This window comes from Idiotropiscis lumnitzeri, chromosome 9 (genome assembly GCF_059441095.1).
Source record: "Idiotropiscis lumnitzeri isolate Australia: NSW breed Sydney's pygmy pipehorse chromosome 9, RoL_Ilum_1.0, whole genome shotgun sequence".
Lineage (NCBI taxonomy): Eukaryota > Metazoa > Chordata > Actinopteri > Syngnathiformes > Syngnathidae > Idiotropiscis > Idiotropiscis lumnitzeri.
Window position 1 is genome coordinate 20,196,222 of NC_142399.1, and position 18,502 is coordinate 20,214,723.

General features: G+C 44.3%; 8 non-coding genes across 8 annotated transcripts; all 8 read left to right on the forward strand.

The window, feature by feature from the left end:
* Positions 1-6,644: 6,644 nt before the first annotated feature.
* LOC148330861 (5S ribosomal RNA) lies at positions 6,645-6,763 on the forward strand. Its single transcript, XR_015845208.1, has one exon. It is a non-coding gene; the product is annotated as a 5S ribosomal RNA (ribosomal RNA).
* Positions 6,764-7,758: 995 nt separating this feature from the next.
* Positions 7,759-7,877, forward strand: LOC148330862 (5S ribosomal RNA). Its single transcript, XR_015845480.1, has one exon. It is a non-coding gene; the product is annotated as a 5S ribosomal RNA (ribosomal RNA).
* Positions 7,878-8,872: 995 nt separating this feature from the next.
* LOC148330863 (5S ribosomal RNA) lies at positions 8,873-8,991 on the forward strand. The gene has a single exon (XR_015845291.1). It is a non-coding gene; the product is annotated as a 5S ribosomal RNA (ribosomal RNA).
* A 995-nt stretch (positions 8,992-9,986) lies between these two features.
* On the forward strand, positions 9,987-10,105 carry LOC148330864 (5S ribosomal RNA). The gene has a single exon (XR_015845402.1). It is a non-coding gene; the product is annotated as a 5S ribosomal RNA (ribosomal RNA).
* A 992-nt stretch (positions 10,106-11,097) lies between these two features.
* Positions 11,098-11,216, forward strand: LOC148330865 (5S ribosomal RNA). The gene has a single exon (XR_015845181.1). It is a non-coding gene; the product is annotated as a 5S ribosomal RNA (ribosomal RNA).
* Positions 11,217-12,211: 995 nt separating this feature from the next.
* On the forward strand, positions 12,212-12,330 carry LOC148330866 (5S ribosomal RNA). The gene has a single exon (XR_015845507.1). It is a non-coding gene; the product is annotated as a 5S ribosomal RNA (ribosomal RNA).
* A 992-nt stretch (positions 12,331-13,322) lies between these two features.
* LOC148330867 (5S ribosomal RNA) lies at positions 13,323-13,441 on the forward strand. The gene has a single exon (XR_015845369.1). It is a non-coding gene; the product is annotated as a 5S ribosomal RNA (ribosomal RNA).
* A 995-nt stretch (positions 13,442-14,436) lies between these two features.
* Positions 14,437-14,555, forward strand: LOC148330868 (5S ribosomal RNA). Its single transcript, XR_015845530.1, has one exon. It is a non-coding gene; the product is annotated as a 5S ribosomal RNA (ribosomal RNA).
* The last annotated feature ends 3,947 nt before the right edge of the window (positions 14,556-18,502 follow it).

Sequence of the window (18,502 nt, forward strand, 5' to 3'; positions counted from 1 at the left end):
AATCTTTTCTGAATTTTTGGGAGTTTTTGTTTAGCTTTTTTTTTTCTCCTCCCAGCCTCCGTGCTGTGGAGGGGGGTTTCTTTTGTTTCTTCTCCCCACCCCCCCCCCTTCTTTCTCCCGGATCCAGGTTCAATGGACTCATTAGGACAAACCATGGAGCAGTCATTGAATCGAGTGCCTGATGGCATGCTGGCGGCGACCAAGAGACAAGGTTTGAACAGCGATGGAATGGTGAGCAATGTTGTGACTGAGAGCATAATTTTTGATAAAGACCTCACGGTATTTCTGGACATAGACAATGGTGATGAGATCACTCCTTTATGGTTAATTAGGGGAATTAAGGAAGTGTGTGGGCAGATTAAGGCCTGTCGGAGGATTTCCTCTGACAAATTTGAAATAACAGTTAGCTCTATTCAAGCGAAGAAGAAGCTACTTGATGGCTTCCGGATGGGCGCGGCGCGGATACATGGTCGGGAGATAACAACCGACGAAATGGTCGTATCCTTTCTACACCTGCCGGCATATATTGAAGACTCCGAAATATATGATAAACTTCAGTCCTGGGGCGTATCGGCGACCTCCAATGTACGGAGGAAAATGTGGCCGGGCACCGATGTAGCTGACGGGACCCGCTTTGTTAAAGTAAGATTTACTGACACTGTAAAATCTTTACCATATTCTGCTCGCTTCATCACTGCCTCAGGGCCTGAATATTTCAGGGTGATCCATGATCGACAGGTCAAAGTGTGTAGAGGTTGCCTGTCCCCGGAACATGTGTACAGGGATTGTCCGGAATTCTTGTGCCGGAAATGTGGCAAGCAGGGGCATTATGCCAGAGAATGTAATGAGACTCACCTTCGTCGTTGTGGTGTGTGCAGACAATACCCTGTCCTTTGTGTTTGTGGCGAGGATATTTCTGTGGCCGCACCGATAGAAATGGAAGACAGTCCCACTATCGCAAAGCCGGTTGTCCGCCTGCCAGAAACAAACCTTTCAAAAGCTCACCTGTTTGAGAATAGTGAGATGAGCTCTGATACAGTGCTGTGTGGGACAAGGGTGCCTGTAGTGGAGGGAGTTATAGGTCAAAATCCTAGCTCTACTCACGAACGAGGCGGGGGGGGTGCGCATCGCCCTACCCCTGATCCCATGTCGACCGGGGCCGAACCTTTGAAGGGGGTGAGTGTTGGGCAGATTCCACTCTCTGCCCCTGAGAGGGGGGGGACAACTATGGAAAGTTGTATCCCTAGGCCGGGGAAGAAACAACATCCAGAAAGAATCAGCAGTATCAATTTTTCCCTTCCGACCTCCCTAAATGCCTCGTGCACCGGCGATACGGGAGAGAGCGAGATATCTGCGGTGGGGAGGAATGTTGGTCAGCCTGAAGGCTCATCATTGCCCCAAATGATGCCGCAATGCCACATGGCAGAAGCCCCCTTACCGGTCGACAAGTGTCATGACAGTTGTAAATTGTCTGATGACAAAATGGAACACAGCACAGCGGAACCCAAAAAGAGGCAATCTGAAGGCTTGAGAAAAGGAAGATCGAAGAAGTCTAAGTGATAATCCTCTTCCCCTCCTATCTTTATAATGACTGTTCTCCTTGTGTCAGCTAATGCCTGCGGGCTGCGGAGCAACCTCAAAATTGACAACATTTTACATAACACAAAGTGGGATGTTCTTTGTCTGCAAGAGACCTGGTGGAGCCAAGAGCATGTTGACAAGATTCGTCGCATGGTACGTGGCTCTGTACATGTAGCCCTCGGCTCCCCCAGGTCTTGTGGCGTAGCAATCCTGTCTAGGACCTGTGCACTGGGCCACCCCAACCTGGTGCATGCTGATCCGGAGGGCAGATTTATAGTGGTAGACTTTAATGGCTCATTGCCTCTCCGACTCATCAACCTCCATGCACCAAACCTGGAGCTAAAAAGACGAGACTTTTTCTTACATGTGTTTTCTTTTGTCAACAATAGAACAATCATGACTGGCGACTTCAATGTCGCCCTGAGTAAATTGGACATTAGTGTCAACAACACCTACAAAAATGATGTCAGCAGAAATTGTCTACTGAACTTGATCAACAACAACAATATGTTAGAAATCTGGAGAACCCTAAACCTCAGGGGGAGGGCTTTCTCGCGCAAACAAATAGTGCTGGGCACGCTTAAACAATCGCGCATTGACTTGTGCTTAGCGTCTGCTTCCCTTGCGCAGAGACTGGACAATCCCAAGTACACATGGTCTGGACAGAGTGATCACGCGCTACTGTCGTTTGATCTATGTCTATACAAAAGCAGGCGGACCGGTGGTCTCTGGGTCTTCAATAATTCGCTTCTAGAAGATGAGAGCTTTATTTCAAAAGTAAACTATTTTCTTGATGGGATAAAGGAGGAGTCTAAGTATGTAGACATGATCACAGACTGGTGGGAAAGTGTCAAACTACGTTTAAAAAAATTGTCAATTAATCATTGTAGAGCTAAGTCTTGGGTGGAAAAATTAGAGGAGAACACTGTGAGAGACCAATTGCTGAAAATAACTCTATCTGCGGCGATAACACGTGGGCCTGTGGACCCGTTATTTTTCTCGCTGCAACATAAACTCGAGCTGCTTGAAGCAAAGAAGTGTAGAGGGGCAGCCCTGAGGGCCAAAGCTCAAAATGCTGTAGAGGGCGAGCGATCAACAGCGTACTTTTTGGGACTGGAAAAAAATAAACAAGGAAAAGCATATATATCTAAATTATGGTCTCACAAATCTCACGCGATGGTCACGGACATGGATGACATTTTAGAAGAGGTCGAATTTTTCTATACTGATCTCTTCAAATTCCGACAACCGTTGACAGATCATGCCCCCGAGGCCATAGCCGCCTTAAACCGTGTACTGAGTGTGGACGATAAAGACATGTGCGACAACTCAATGTCCGAATTCGAAATCACAAAGGCAATCCAAGATCTAAATAATAAAAAAAGCCCAGGTTGCGATGGTCTAACGGCTGAGTTCTTTAAGGCTTTTATGAAAAAGCTGTCACCTATCTTGCTCAATTTGTTTCATCACATGGAAAAAAAAGATCTGGTCCCTTCATCATTTTGCGAAGGTACCGTTACGTTAATACACAAGAAAGGTGCGTCTGAACAATTGAGCAACTATAGACCGATTAGTCTTTTGAACACTGACTATAAAATCTTAGCCAAAGTTTTAGCAGCTCGTCTCAAAAAAGTAATAGGTACCATCATCTCCGAAACGCAGTCATATAGCATTCCGACAAGGGATATTTCAGACACTATTTTAAGTATAAAGTATTTAACTAAACACATGGCTGCCTCGTGCGGAATTCATGTCAGCCTCGATTTCGAAAAAGCCTTTGATAGGGTGGAGCACTCTTTTTTATGGAAGGTGCTTGACAAATTTGGATTTGGGTCTTCCTTTACCAATTGGATAAAACGTCTGTATGCAAACGCAGCCAGTAAAATCAAAGTGAACGGACTACTGACAGGACCTGTTAAATTGGGAAGGTCAGTGAGACAGGGGTGCCCCCTGTCCTCACTACTCTTTAGCCTTGTTGTAGAACCACTTGCGGCCCTCCTCAAACAAAATAACAGCATAAAAGGCATTTGGACACCCAGTGGACGCGAAGTTAAGATTCTACAGTATGCGGACGATACAAACCTGTTTGTCAGAGACGTGGAGAGTCTAAGTGTAGCTCTCAACGAGCTCAACATTTTCTGCCAAGCCTCGGGTGCAAAAGTCAATTTTGATAAGTCCACCATGGCCGTTTTTGGTACCACCAGCGCTGTGCCAAAGACCTGGGGTTTTAAAGAGGCCACACTCAGCCAAAAAATCCTTGGTGTTTGGATTGGGGAGAACACTTCTCGTTGTGATGAACAGCAATGGGAGACAGTTTTACCACAAGTAAAATCCACTTTAGATATGTGGAAATTCAGGAATTTAACTCTGAAAGGGAAAATATTGGTCATCAATAACCTGTGTATTTTAAAATTAATTCACTCACTGACTGTCACTCACATGTCCGCGAATGTTTTAAATAGATTAAATTTAACTTTTAATTATTTCATGTGGAAGAGGGAAAGAGGTTTCATTGGGCACTATACCTTGATCGGTGATGTCCAAGCAGGTGGCTTAAATTTGACAGACATTGGCACAAAAAAGGCTGCACTACGCTTGAAGCTGCTCAGAAAGTTTTTAAATCCTGCCTTCTCAGCTCCCTGGAAGGATTTTCTTCTGCCAATTTTAGAGGGTCTAGGCTGCTACGGCGTCTTCAATCTCTGCCAGATGTTGCCTCGCACGATGTTCCCCCCTCTGGACCCCTTCGAAAAAGAAATCTTAGAGGCGTGGTGGGCATTGCGGCCATGGGTTAGGACAGAGCCAATGTCACTCCATCAACTGCAGAACATTCCACTTAGGTTCAACCCCGATCTCCTGGGCGGTGAGCCAGGGAGTGGGGAAAGGATGTTAAGTGGGGTTTTAGAAAGTGCACACATCAGAACAATGGGTGATTTATTAGACCAGAAAGGGAATTTTAACATTGAACGCATTCGCACCTTGTTTCGCTTCCACAAAGTTCCCTTTCGAAGGGCCACTGTGTTGCGCTCAGTGGGAAAAATCAGAGACTCCGTGCATTGCCACTGGGGGCACCTTCTGGGGCGGATGTCACAGAGTGAAGACACCACCACGAAGTCAGATTTAAATTATGTGCTGACCTTTGGAGCTCGACCGACTAGACTGGCAGAGTGCACAACAAAACTACTCTATCATGTGTTGCTAACCAAAATACTGAAAAAGCCAACAGCAGAAAACGCGTGGCGTCAGGCATACCCCACCCTGGCTCCCTCGTCCATCTGGGCTGACATGTTTAACTGGTGTACTCCACCCAAGGTAAGTAACACTGATTTTAAAATAAGACACAGGATAATCTTTCCATGTACAACGCTGCATGCTTTTCTACCAAGTGCCTATGACAGGACATGTCCAGTGTGCGGAGAGGAACCGGAGGATTTTCACCATCTCATTCTCCAATGCCGAGTCGTGCGACATTTCAGATCCAGACTAGAAGATCTCATTGCCAGGAGGCTGGGGGTGAAACTCCCCTCGCCGGTAGTCGGTGGTGGCGGTGACCAGAATTCCTGGCTTCTCCTGTTCGGTATCATCCCTTCACCATGGAAAGGCCTAAATGTCAAAGCCCTCAAGCTGCTCTTGGCCATAGCACGTCATTCCATCGTCATCACAAGAAACATCCACCTGCATGAAAAAAGGAAAGGCGATCACTGGTCCATCTTCAAATCGTTGGTCATCTCCCATCTCACCCATCTTCAGGAACATCGACCCCAACGTTTTCAAGACGACTTGGCAGTAAACAACGGACTAGTAACTTTCTCTGCTGACAACAGTCTGGACTTTCATTTTTAAAATGCATCCTTGGTTACGACTGTCTATCGTTGGACATCCCTACTGATGTTTGTTCACGAATGTTTGGATCTTGAGTCAAACCTCTATTTGTACAGATGTTTTTATTACAATAATAAAAAAAAAAAAAAAAAAAAGAACGCCCGATCTCGTCCGATCTCGGAAGCTAAGCAGGGTCGGGCCTGGTTAGTACTTGGATGGGAGACCGCCTGGGAATACCAGGTGCTGTAAGCTTTTGCACCGCAAAAATAAAAAAAACTTTTGACAAATGTAAGCAAGTATGCGAGCTGCTTTTTTATAAATTTCCACATATTCGCCTGACAGGCTGAGAGCACAAATTGCCAACATTCAGCGTCCCCTGCCTTTGGGTGTTGCTACAGTCTCGCCGTGGACGACTCGCAAATGCGTGTGGCAATTTGCAAATGCGTGTCTGGAGACTTGAGTGTGGCTCCGGAGCTCCACATTAAGACCAAAAGGGGACTCTCGTAGTCTACAGGTGTAGCAGACAGATGACCCGATGCAGTCCGGTTGGGTTGGTGCAGTGAGTGTTTACTAAATAAAAAGTTAATGAATCAATTTAAAAAAATGGTGTTTACTGAATGCAATAAAGGGAAGTATAGTTAATGTGGCAATTAGCAGGTGTGGAGAAGCTTCATTCATTTTTTTTAGCTTCACTGGTTATATCATTGGTTCTTATTTTATTAGTTCCACTTTATTCTTCCATTTATTCCAATTTAATTTAAATAATGTCAAATAAATGGTACATGACCATGGGTGGATAGCAGTGAACGCCCCCCCAAGTTATTGGTGTATATATTGGTGGTACGGGGCTGGTATAATATTAGTGCCCCCATGTGGTCCGAATGTGTAGCTACGGAGCCACACACAAGTCTCCTGACACGCATTTGCAAATCAGCACAAGCATTTGCGAGTCGTCCGCGGCAGGACTGTAGCAAACGTCACCTGTAAGAAAAGGTCCAGTTTTTACAGGTCGCCCATCCACGGATTTTTGTCCGCATTTAACCATGTGTATGTGCCAACAAATCATTGTACACATTTGCTGATATTTGTCATATATCTGTGACTTCAATCATGCATTGTAGATTGTTGTGACACATTTGTGACTGTGGTTATAGTTTCAGATTCTTGTTACGTATTTTTGGATTGAAGTATTTGCCACACTAAAGACAACATGTATAAAATGCAAAATTTTGAAAGGAATTCTTGCTTACGGCCATACTACCCTGAGAACGCCCGATCTCGTCCGAACTCGGAAGCTAAGCAGGGTCGGGCCTGGTTAGTACTTGGATGGGAGACCGCCTGGGAATACCAGGTGCTGTAAGCTTTTGCACCGCAAAAATAAAAAAAACTTTTGACAAATGTAAGCAAGTATGCGAGCTGCTTTTTTATAAATTCCCACATATTCGCCTGACAGGCTGAGAGCACAAAATGCCAACATTCAGCGTCCCCTGCCTTTGGGTGTTGCTACAGTCTCGCCGTGGACGACTCGCAAATGCGTGTGGCAATTTGCAAATGCGTGTCTGGAGACTTGAGTGTGGCTCCGGAGCTCCACATTAAGACCAAAAGGGGACTCTCGTAGTCTACAGGTGTAGCAGACAGATGACCCGATGCAGTCCGGTTGGGTTGGTGCAGTGAGTGTTTACTAAATAAAAAGTTAATGATTCAATTTAAAAAAATGGTGTTTACTGAATGCAATAAAGGAAAGTATAGTTAATGTGGCAATTAGCAGGTGTGGAGAAGCTTCATTCATTTTTTTTAGCTTCACTGGTTATATCATTGGTTCTTATTTTATTAGTTCCACTTTATTCTTCCATTTATTCCAATTTAATTTAAATAATGTCAAATAAATGGTACATGACCATGGGTGGATAGCAGTGAACGCCCCCCCAAGTTATTGGTGTATATATTGGTGGTACGGGGCTGGTATAATATTAGTGCCCCCATGTGGTCCGAATGTGTAGCTACGGAGCCACACACAAGTCTCCTGACACGCATTTGCAAATCAGCACACGCATTTGCGAGTCGTCCGCGGCAGGACTGTAGCAAACGTCACCTGTAAGAAAAGGTCCCGTTTTTACAGGTCGCCCATCTACGGATTTTTGTCCGCATTTAACCATGTGTATGTGCCAACAAATCATTGTACACATTTGCTGATATTTGTCATATATCTGTGACTTCAATCATCATGCATTGTAGATTGTTGTGACACATTTGTGACTGTGGTTATAGTTTCAGATTCTTGTTACGTGTTTTTGGATTGAAGTATTTGCCACAATAAAGACAACATGTATAAAATGTAAAATTTTGAAAGGTATTCTCGCTTACGGCCATACTACCCTGAGAACGCCCGATCTCGTCCGATCTCGGAAGCTAAGCAGGGTCGGGCCTGGTTAGTACTTGGATGGGAGACCGCCTGGGAATACCAGGTGCTCTAAGCTTTTGCACCGCAAAAATAAAAAAAACTTTTGACAAATGTAAGCAAGTATGCGAGCTGCTTTTTTATAAATTCCCACATATTCGCCTGACAGGCTGAGAGCACAAAATGCCAACATTCAGCGTCCCCTGCCTTTGGGTGTTGCTACAGTCTCGCCGTGGACGACTCGCAAATGCGTGTGGCAATTTGCAAATGCGTGTCTGGAGACTTGAGTGTGGCTCCGGAGCTCCACATTAAGACCAAAAGGGGACTCTCGTAGTCTACAGGTGTAGCAGACAGATGACCCGATGCAGTCCGGTTGGGTTGGTGCAGTGAGTGTTTACTAAATAAAAAGTTAATGATTCAATTTAAAAAAATGGTGTTTACTGAATGCAATAAAGGAAAGTATAGTTAATGTGGCAATTAGCAGGTGTGGAGAAGCTTCATTCATTTTTTTTAGCTTCACTGGTTATATCATTGGTTCTTATTTTATTAGTTCCACTTTATTCTTCCATTTATTCCAATTTAATTTAAATAATGTCAAATAAATGGTACATGACCATGGGTGGATAGCAGTGAACGCCCCCCCAAGTTATTGGTGTATATATTGGTGGTACGGGGCTGGTATAATATTAGTGCCCCCATGTGGTCCGAATGTGTAGCTACGGAGCCACACACAAGTCTCCTGACACGCATTTGCAAATCAGCACACGCATTTGCGAGTCGTCCGCGGCAGGACTGTAGCAAACGTCACCTGTAAGAAAAGGTCCCGTTTTTACAGGTCGCCCATCTACGGATTTTTGTCCGCATTTAACCATGTGTATGTGCCAACAAATCATTGTACACATTTGCTGATATTTGTCATATATCTGTGACTTCAATCATCATGCATTGTAGATTGTTGTGACACATTTGTGACTGTGGTTATAGTTTCAGATTCTTGTTACGTGTTTTTGGATTGAAGTATTTGCCACAATAAAGACAACATGTATAAAATGCAAAATTTTGAAAGGAATTCTCGCTTACGGCCATACTACCCTGAGAACACCCGATCTCGTCCGATCTCGGAAGCTAAGCAGGGTCGGGCCTGGTTAGTACTTGGATGGGAGACCGCCTGGGAATACCAGGTGCTGTAAGCTTTTGCACCGCAAAAATAAAAAAAACTTTTGACAAATGTAAGCAAGTATGCGAGCTGCTTTTTTATAAATTTCCACATATTCGCCTGACAGGCTGAGAGCACAAATTGCCAACATTCAGCGTCCCCTGCCTTTGGGTGTTGCTACAGTCTCGCCGTGGACGACTCGCAAATGCGTGTGGCAATTTGCAAATGCGTGTCTGGAGACTTGAGTGTGGCTCCGGAGCTCCACATTAAGACCAAAAGGGGACTCTCGTAGTCTACAGGTGTAGCAGACAGATGACCCGATGCAGTCCGGTTGGGTTGGTGCAGTGAGTGTTTACTAAATAAAAAGTTAATGAATCAATTTTAAAAAATGGTGTTTACTGAATGCAATAAAGGGAAGTATAGTTAATGTGGCAATTAGCAGGTGTGGAGAAGCTTCATTCATTTTTTTTAGCTTCACTGGTTATATCATTGGTTCTTATTTTATTAGTTCCACTTTATTCTTCCATTTATTCCAATTTAATTTAAATAATGTCAAATAAATGGTACATGACCATGGGTGGATAGCAGTGAACGCCCCCCCAAGTTATTGGTGTATATATTGGTGGTACGGGGCTGGTATAATATTAGTGCCCCCATGTGGTCCGAATGTGTAGCTACGGAGCCACACACAAGTCTCCTGACACGCATTTGCAAATCAGCACACGCATTTGCGAGTCGTCCGCGGCAGGACTGTAGCAAACGTCACCTGTAAGAAAAGGTCCCGTTTTTACAGGTCGCCCATCTACGGATTTTTGTCCGCATTTAACCATGTGTATGTGCCAACAAATCATTGTACACATTTGCTGATATTTGTCATATATCTGTGACTTCAATCATCATGCATTGTAGATTGTTGTGACACATTTGTGACTGTGGTTATAGTTTCAGATTCTTGTTACGTGTTTTTGGATTGAAGTATTTGCCACAATAAAGACAACATGTATAAAATGCAAAATTTTGAAAGGAATTCTCGCTTACGGCCATACTACCCTGAGAACACCCGATCTCGTCCGATCTCGGAAGCTAAGCAGGGTCGGGCCTGGTTAGTACTTGGATGGGAGACCGCCTGGGAATACCAGGTGCTGTAAGCTTTTGCACCGCAAAAATAAAAAAAACTTTTGACAAATGTAAGCAAGTATGCGAGCTGCTTTTTTATAAATTTCCACATATTCGCCTGACAGGCTGAGAGCACAAATTGCCAACATTCAGCGTCCCCTGCCTTTGGGTGTTGCTACAGTCTCGCCGTGGACGACTCGCAAATGCGTGTGGCAATTTGCAAATGCGTGTCTGGAGACTTGAGTGTGGCTCCGGAGCTCCACATTAAGACCAAAAGGGGACTCTCGTAGTCTACAGGTGTAGCAGACAGATGACCCGATGCAGTCCGGTTGGGTTGGTGCAGTGAGTGTTTACTAAATAAAAAGTTAATGAATCAATTTTAAAAAATGGTGTTTACTGAATGCAATAAAGGGAAGTATAGTTAATGTGGCAATTAGCAGGTGTGGAGAAGCTTCATTCATTTTTTTTAGCTTCACTGGTTATATCATTGGTTCTTATTTTATTAGTTCCACTTTATTCTTCCATTTATTCCAATTTAATTTAAATAATGTCAAATAAATGGTACATGACCATGGGTGGATAGCAGTGAACGCCCCCCCAAGTTATTGGTGTATATATTGGTGGTACGGGGCTGGTATAATATTAGTGCCCCCATGTGGTCCGAATGTGTAGCTACGGAGCCACACACAAGTCTCCTGACACGCATTTGCAAATCAGCACACGCATTTGCGAGTCGTCCGCGGCAGGACTGTAGCAAACGTCACCTGTAAGAAAAGGTCCCGTTTTTACAGGTCGCCCATCTACGGATTTTTGTCCGCATTTAACCATGTGTATGTGCCAACAAATCATTGTACACATTTGCTGATATTTGTCATATATCTGTGACTTCAATCATGCATTGTAGATTGTTGTGACACATTTGTGACTGTGGTTATAGTTTCAGATTCTTGTTACGTATTTTTGGATTGAAGTATTTGCCACAATAAAGACAACATGTATAAAATGCAAAATTTTGAAAGGAATTTTCGCTTACGGCCATACTACCCTGAGAACGCCCGATCTCGTCCGATCTCGGAAGCTAAGCAGGGTCGGGCCTGGTTAGTACTTGGATGGGAGACCGCCTGGGAATACCAGGTGCTGTAAGCTTTTGCACCGCAAAAATAAAAAAAACTTTTGACAAATGTAAGCAAGTATGCGAGCTGCTTTTTTATAAATTCCCACATATTCGCCTGACAGGCTGAGAGCACAAAATGCCAACATTCAGCGTCCCCTGCCTTTGGGTGTTGCTACAGTCTCGCCGTGGACGACTCGCAAATGCGTGTGGCAATTTGCAAATGCGTGTCTGGAGACTTGAGTGTGGCTCCGGAGCTCCACATTAAGACCAAAAGGGGACTCTCGTAGTCTACAGGTGTAGCAGACAGATGACCCGATGCAGTCCGGTTGGGTTGGTGCAGTGAGTGTTTACTAAATAAAAAGTTAATGAATCAATTTTAAAAAATGGTGTTTACTGAATGCAATAAAGGGAAGTATAGTTAATGTGGCAATTAGCAGGTGTGGAGAAGCTTCATTCATTTTTTTTAGCTTCACTGGTTATATCATTGGTTCTTATTTTATTAGTTCCACTTTATTCTTCCATTTATTCCAATTTAATTTAAATAATGTCAAATAAATGGTACATGACCATGGGTGGATAGCAGTGAACGCCCCCCCAAGTTATTGGTGTATATATTGGTGGTACGGGGCTGGTATAATATTAGTGCCCCCATGTGGTCCGAATGTGTAGCTACGGAGCCACACACAAGTCTCCTGACACGCATTTGCAAATCAGCACACGCATTTGCGAGTCGTCCGCGGCAGGACTGTAGCAAACGTCACCTGTAAGAAAAGGTCCCGTTTTTACAGGTCGCCCATCTACGGATTTTTGTCCGCATTTAACCATGTGTATGTGCCAACAAATCATTGTACACATTTGCTGATATTTGTCATATATCTGTGACTTCAATCATCATGCATTGTAGATTGTTGTGACATATTTGTGACTGTGGTTATAGTTTCAGATTCTTGTTACGTGTTTTTGGATTGAAGTATTTGCCACAATAAAGACAACATGTATAAAATGCAAAATTTTGAAAGGAATTCTCGCTTACGGCCATACTACCCTGAGAACACCCGATCTCGTCCGATCTCGGAAGCTAAGCAGGGTCGGGCCTGGTTAGTACTTGGATGGGAGACCGCCTGGGAATACCAGGTGCTGTAAGCTTTTGCACCGCAAAAATAAAAAAAACTTTTGACAAATGTAAGCAAGTATGCGAGCTGCTTTTTTATAAATTTCCACATATTCGCCTGACAGGCTGAGAGCACAAATTGCCAACATTCAGCGTCCCCTGCCTTTGGGTGTTGCTACAGTCTCGCCGTGGACGACTCGCAAATGCGTGTGGCAATTTGCAAATGCGTGTCTGGAGACTTGAGTGTGGCTCCGGAGCTCCACATTAAGACCAAAAGGGGACTCTCGTAGTCTACAGGTGTAGCAGACAGATGACCCGATGCAGTCCGGTTGGGTTGGTGCAGTGAGTGTTTACTAAATAAAAAGTTAATGAATCAATTTTAAAAAATGGTGTTTACTGAATGCAATAAAGGGAAGTATAGTTAATGTGGCAATTAGCACGTGTGGAGAAGCTTCATTCATTTTTTTTAGCTTCACTGGTTATATCATTGGTTCTTATTTTATTAGTTCCACTTTATTCTTCCATTTATTCCAATTTAATTTAAATAATGTCAAATAAATGGTACATGACCATGGGTGGATAGCAGTGAACGCCCCCCCAAGTTATTGGTGTATATATTGGTGGTACGGGGCTGGTATAATATTAGTGCCCCCATGTGGTCCGAATGTGTAGCTACGGAGCCACACACAAGTCTCCTGACACGCATTTGCAAATCAGCACACGCATTTGCGAGTCGTCCGCGGCAGGACTGTAGCAAACGTCACCTGTAAGAAAAGGTCCCGTTTTTACAGGTCGCCCATCTACGGATTTTTGTCCGCATTTAACCATGTGTATGTGCCAACAAATCATTGTACACATTTGCTGATATTTGTCATATATCTGTGACTTCAATCATGCATTGTAGATTGTTGTGACACATTTGTGACTGTGGTTATAGTTTCAGATTCTTGTTACGTATTTTTGGATTGAAGTATTTGCCACAATAAAGACAACATGTATAAAATGCAAAATTTTGAAAGGAATTCTCGCTTACGGCCATACTACCCTGAGAACGCCCGATCTCGTCAGAACTCGGAAGCTAAGCAGGGTCGGGCCTGGTTAGTACTTGGATGGGAGACCGCCTGGGAATACCAGGTGCTGTAAGCTTTTGCACCGCAAAAATAAAAAAAACTTTTGACAAATGTAAGCAAGTATGCGAGCTGCTTTTTTATAAATTCCCACATATTCGCCTGACAGGCTGAGAGCACAAAATGCCAACATTCAGCGTCCCCTGCCTTTGGGTGTTGCTACAGTCTCGCCGTGGACGACTCGCAAATGCGTGTGGCAATTTGCAAATGCGTGTCTGGAGACTTGAGTGTGGCTCCGGAGCTCCACATTAAGACCAAAAGGGGACTCTCGTAGTCTACAGGTGTAGCAGACAGATGACCCGATGCAGTCCGGTTGGGTTGGTGCAGTGAGTGTTTACTAAATAAAAAGTTAATGAATCAATTTTAAAAAATGGTGTTTACTGAATGCAATAAAGGGAAGTATAGTTAATGTGGCAATTAGCAGGTGTGGAGAAGCTTCATTCATTTTTTTTAGCTTCACTGGTTATATCATTGGTTCTTATTTTATTAGTTCCACTTTATTCTTCCATTTATTCCAATTTAATTTAAATAATGTCAAATAAATGGTACATGACCATGGGTGGATAGCAGTGAACGCCCCCCCAAGTTATTGGTGTATATATTGGTGGTACGGGGCTGGTATAATATTAGTGCCCCCATGTGGTCCGAATGTGTAGCTACGGAGCCACACACAAGTCTCCTGACACGCATTTGCAAATCAGCACACGCATTTGCGAGTCGTCCGCGGCAGGACTGTAGCAAACGTCACCTGTAAGAAAAGGTCCCGTTTTTACAGGTCGCCCATCTACGGATTTTTGTCCGCATTTAACCATGTGTATGTGCCAACAAATCATTGTACACATTTGCTGATATTTGTCATATATCTGTGACTTCAATCATCATGCATTGTAGATTGTTGTGACACATTTGTGACTGTGGTTATAGTTTCAGATTCTTGTTACGTGTTTTTGGATTGAAGTATTTGCCACAATAAAGACAACATGTATAAAATGCAAAATTTTGAAAGGAATTCTCGCTTACGGCCATACTACCCTGAGAACACCCGATCTCGTCCGATCTCGGAAGCTAAGCAGGGTCGGGCCTGGTTAGTACTTGGATGGGAGACCGCCTGGGAATACCAGGTGCTGTAAGCTTTTGCACCGCAAAAATAAAAAAAACTTTTGACAAATGTAAGCAAGTATGCGAGCTGCTTTTTTATAAATTTCCACATATTCGCCTGACAGGCTGAGAGCACAAATTGCCAACATTCAGCGTCCCCTGCCTTTGGGTGTTGCTACAGTCTCGCCGTGGACGACTCGCAAATGCGTGTGGCAATTTGCAAATGCGTGTCTGGAGACTTGAGTGTGGCTCCGGAGCTCCACATTAAGACCAAAAGGGGACTCTCGTAGTCTACAGGTGTAGCAGACAGATGACCCGATGCAGTCCGGTTGGGTTGGTGCAGTGAGTGTTTACTAAATAAAAAGTTAATGAATCAATTTTAAAAAATGGTGTTTACTGAATGCAATAAAGGGAAGTATAGTTAATGTGGCAATTAGCACGTGTGGAGAAGCTTCATTCATTTTTTTTAGCTTCACTGGTTATATCATTGGTTCTTATTTTATTAGTTCCACTTTATTCTTCCATTTATTCCAATTTAATTTAAATAATGTCAAATAAATGGTACATGACCATGGGTGGATAGCAGTGAACGCCCCCCCAAGTTATTGGTGTATATATTGGTGGTACGGGGCTGGTATAATATTAGTGCCCCCATGTGGTCCGAATGTGTAGCTACGGAGCCACACACAAGTCTCCTGACACGCATTTGCAAATCAGCACACGCATTTGCGAGTCGTCCGCGGCAGGACTGTAGCAAACCTCACCTGTAAGAAAAGGTCCCGTTTTTACAGGTCGCCCATCTACGGATTTTTGTCCGCATTTAACCATGTGTATGTGCCAACAAATCATTGTACACATTTGCTGATATTTGTCATATATCTGTGACTTCAATCATCATGCATTGTAGATTGTTGTGACACATTTGTGACTGTGGTTATAGTTTCAGATTCTTGTTACGTGTTTTTGGATTGAAGTATTTGCCACAATAAAGACAACATGTATAAAATGCAAAATTTTGAAAGGAATTCTCGCTTACGGCCATACTACCCTGAGAACGCCCAGGTGTGGTTGGTTGAGTGATTGCAGGTGTGCCTGATTGTCACTCTGCGTGAGTGTGCAGAGGTGACAGTCAGAGCTCTATGCTCCTGGCTTATGTCTTTTTTGTGGCAAATCTTGGTTAATCTTTTCTGAATTTTTGGGAGTTTTTGTTTAGCTTTTTTTTTTCTCCTCCCAGCCTCCGTGCTGTGGAGGGGGGTTTCTTTTGTTTCTTCTCCCCACCCCCCCCCCCTTCTTTCTCCCGGATCCAGGTTCAATGGACTCATTAGGACAAACCATGGAGCAGTCATTGAATCGAGTGCCTGATGGCATGCTGGCGGCGACCAAGAGACAAGGTTTGAACAGCGATGGAATGGTGAGCAATGTTGTGACTGAGAGCATAATTTTTGATAAAGACCTCACGGTATTTCTGGACATAGACAATGGTGATGAGATCACTCCTTTATGGTTAATTAGGGGAATTAAGGAAGTGTGTGGGCAGATTAAGGCCTGTCGGAGGATTTCCTCTGACAAATTTGAAATAACAGTTAGCTCTATTCAAGCGAAGAAGAAGCTACTTGATGGCTTCCGGATGGGCGCGGCGCGGATACATGGTCGGGAGATAACAACCGACGAAATGGTCGTATCCTTTCTACACCTGCCGGCATATATTGAAGACTCCGAAATATATGATAAACTTCAGTCCTGGGGCGTATCGGCGACCTCCAATGTACGGAGGAAAATGTGGCCGGGCACCGATGTAGCTGACGGGACCCGCTTTGTTAAAGTAAGATTTACTGACACTGTAAAATCTTTACCATATTCTGCTCGCTTCATCACTGCCTCAGGGCCTGAATATTTCAGGGTGATCCATGATCGACAGGTCAAAGTGTGTAGAGGTTGCCTGTCCCCGGAACATGTGTACAGGGATTGTCCGGAATTCTTGTGCCGGAAATGTGGCAAGCAGGGGCATTATGCCAGAGAATGTAATGAGACTCACCTTCGTCGTTGTGGTGTGTGCAGACAATACCCTGTCCTTTGTGTTTGTGGCGAGGATATTTCTGTGGCCGCACCGATAGAAATGGAAGACAGTCCCACTATCGCAAAGCCGGTTGTCCGCCTGCCAGAAACAAACCTTTCAAAAGCTCACCTGTTTGAGAATAGTGAGATGAGCTCTGATACAGTGCTGTGTGGGACAAGGGTGCCTGTAGTGGAGGGAGTTATAGGTCAAAATCCTAGCTCTACTCACGAACGAGGCGGGGGGGGTGCGCATCGCCCTACCCCTGATCCCATGTCGACCGGGGCCGAACCTTTGAAGGGGGTGAGTGTTGGGCAGATTCCACTCTCTGCCCCTGAGAGGGGGGGGACAACTATGGAAAGTTGTATCCCTAGGCCGGGGAAGAAACAACATCCAGAAAGAATCAGCAGTATCAATTTTTCCCTGCCGACCTCCCTAAATGCCTCGTGCACCGGCGATACGGGAGAGAGCGAGATATCTGCGGTGGGGAGGAATGTTGGTCAGCCTGAAGGCTCATCATTGCCCCAAATGATGCCGCAATGCCACATGGCAGAAGCCCCCTTACCGGTCGACAAGTGTCATGACAGTTGTAAATTGTCTGATGACAAAATGGAACACAGCACAGCGGAACCCAAAAAGAGGCAATCTGAAGGCTTGAGAAAAGGAAGATCGAAGAAGTCTAAGTGATAATCCTCTTCCCCTCCTATCTTTATAATGACTGTTCTCCTTGTGTCAGCTAATGCCTGCGGGCTGCGGAGCAACCTCAAAATTGACAACATTTTACATAACACAAAGTGGGATGTTCTTTGTCTGCAAGAGACCTGGTGGAGCCAAGAGCATGTTGACAAGATTCGTCGCATGGTACGTGGCTCTGTACATGTAGCCTTCGGCTCCCCCAGGTCTTGTGGCGTAGCAATCCTGTCTAGGACCTGTGCACTGGGCCACCCCAACCTGGTGCATGCTGATCCGGAGGGCAGATTTATAGTGGTAGACTTTAATGGCTCATTGCCTCTCCGACTCATCAACCTCCATGCACCAAACCTGGAGCTAAAAAGACGAGACTTTTTCTTACATGTGTTTTCTTTTGTCAACAATAGAACAATCATGACTGGCGACTTCAATGTCGCCCTGAGTAAATTGGACATTAGTGTCAACAACACCTACAAAAATGATGTCAGCAGAAATTGTCTACTGAACTTGATCAACAACAACAATATGTTAGAAATCTGGAGAACCCTAAACCTCAGGGGGAGGGCTTTCTCGCGCAAACAAATAGTGCTGGGCACGCTTAAACAATCGCGCATTGACTTGTGCTTAGCGTCTGCTTCCCTTGCGCAGAGACTGGACAATCCCAAGTACACATGGTCTGGACAGAGTGATCACGCGCTACTGTCGTTTGATCTATGTCTATACAAAAGCAGGCGGACCGGTGGTCTCTGGGTCTTCAATAATTCGCTTCTAGAAGATGAGAGCTTTATTTCAAAAGTAAACTATTTTCTTGATGGGATAAAGGAGGAGTCTAAGTATGTAGACAGGATCACAGACTGGTGGGAAAGTGTCAAACTACGTTTAAAAAAATTGTCAATTAATCATTGTAGAGCTAAGTCTTGGGTGGAAAAATTAGAGGAGAACACTGTGAGAGACCAATTGCTGAAAATAACTCTATCTGCGGCGATAACACGTGGGCCTGTGGACCCGTTATTTTTCTCGCTGCAACATAAACTCGAGCTGCTTGAAGCAAAGAAGTGTAGAGGGGCAGCCCTGAGGGCCAAAGCTCAAAATGCTGTAGAGGGCGAGCGATCAACAGCGTACTTTTTGGGACTGGAAAAAAATAAACAAGGAAAAGCATATATATCTAAATTATGGTCTCACAAATCTCACGCGATGGTCACGGACATGGATGACATTTTAGAAGAGGTCGAATTTTTC